Source organism: Triticum aestivum, chromosome 4A (assembly GCF_018294505.1).
Source record: "Triticum aestivum cultivar Chinese Spring chromosome 4A, IWGSC CS RefSeq v2.1, whole genome shotgun sequence".
Lineage (NCBI taxonomy): Eukaryota > Viridiplantae > Streptophyta > Magnoliopsida > Poales > Poaceae > Triticum > Triticum aestivum.
This window is the reverse complement of record NC_057803.1, coordinates 465,951,665-465,953,672: the sequence shown is the minus strand read 5'-3', so window position 1 is coordinate 465,953,672 and position 2,008 is coordinate 465,951,665.

The following is a 2,008-nucleotide window of genomic DNA, read 5'->3' as shown; positions in this document are numbered from 1 at the left end:
AAGGCTTCTTCAACTTTCTTGGGTTCAGATATTGAGACGAACGAAGTGCCCACAGAAATTTGCTAGCTGTGTTGCCCTTGAACGAGTGAGTGGACCTTGTGCATTGATGCTATCAATTATTCTCTCAATCTGTATTTCATTTGCGACACGAGGATGTACAGGACGAAGATTTTGCTCTTGCTGATCATTGTCATTGTTACAAGGATTGTCTTCAGGCTGAGCATTGTCTTCAGGTTGATCATTGTCTTCAGGTTGATTAGGTGCAGAGATGATAAGTTCCTCTTCAGGCTGAGCTTCAGAAGGTATGATTTCTCCAGTTCCCATAAGTTTGATTGATTCACTTGATGGAACTTCATCTAGCACATTTGGCAGGTGCTCTCTTTGTGAGCCGTTAGTCTCATCGAACCGCACATCCACTGTTTCAACCACTTTATAGTGAAAAAGGTTGAAGACTCTGTAGGAGTGCGAATCCTTTCCATATCCAAGCATAAAACCTTCATGTGCTTTTGGTGCAAATTTTGAAGTGTGATGTGGATCCTTGATCCAGCACCTGGCACCAAATACTCTGAAGTAACTGACATTTGGCTTCTTGCCAGTAAGGAGCTCATAGGATGTCTTGTTGAGAAGTTTGTGAAGATACACACGGTTGATGATATGGCATGCAGTATCAATGGCTTCAGGCCAGAACTTTCTTGGAGTCTTGTATTCATCAAGCATTGTCCGGGCCATCTCAATGAGTGTTCTGTTCTTGCGTTCCACGACGCCATTCTGCTGTGGTGTGTACGGAGCTGAGAATTCATGTGTGATGCCCAATGTATCAAGATAAGTGTCTAGACCAGTGTTCTTGAATTCAGTGCCATTGTCACTTCTGATGTGCTTGATCTTGACGCCATAGTTGTTCATGGCTCGATTGGCGAAGCGTCTGAAGACATCCTGCACTTCAGTCTTGTAGAGGATTATATGCACCCAAGTATATCTTGAATAATCATCAACAATGACAAAGCCATAGAGACAAGCAGTAGTAGTAAGAGTTGAGTAATGAGTGGGACCGAAAAGATCCATGTGGAGCAGTTCGAAGGGTTGAGTCGTTGTCATGATTGTCTTCGAGGGATGCTTGGCCCTCATCATCTTTCCTGCTTCACAGGCACCGCATAAGTGATCCTTCTTGAACTTGACACCCTCGATGCCTATGACATGCTTCTTCCTTGCAAGGGTGTGGAGGTTCCTCATGCCAGCATGCCCTAGCCTCCGATGCCAGAGCCAGCATTCAGAAGCTTTTGCTAGAAGACATACGGCAAGTTGTGGTCCTGCTGAGAAATCTACCACGTACAAATCATCTTTCCGATACCCTTCAAACACTAGAGACTTGTCAGATTCCATTAGAACAAGGCAACGATATTTTCCAAACATCACAATCATGTTTAAATCGCAAAGCATTGAGACAGACATTAAGTTGAAACCAAGGGATTCAACAAGCATGACTTTATCCATGTGTTGATCCTTTGAGATTGCAACTCTACCTAGACCCAATACCTTGCTTTTACCAGTGTCAGCAAATGTGATGTGACTTTTGTCAGATGGACGTAAGGTTGAGTCCATAAGAAGGCTTCGCTTGCCAGTCATGTGATTAGTACACCCACTATCAATAATCCATTCTGAAGCAGCTGGTGTCGTACCCTACAGTGCAGTTAGGGGGATAGGCTTCACGAAGAGAATTGTGAAGCATAAACATTTGACGAGCAAGTGGATTATGAAAGCTTAGATCAAGGTTAGGACTGATAGGGCAAGTAGCAAGCGACTCAGGAACAAATACATAATAAGACCATTTGGGCATTTGATCTTGCGCCCTACAAGATGTTTAAGGTCCCCAGCAATAGCTTCAGACGATTTTGGTTTTCGGCTGGAGACCTTTCCCTGCAAAAGAGAGTTAAGCTTTCTTAGCCACCCACATCTTCAAGGGTGGCTTCGAAGCAATGAGTCTAAGTGCAGCATCTGAGAACTTTGGCTT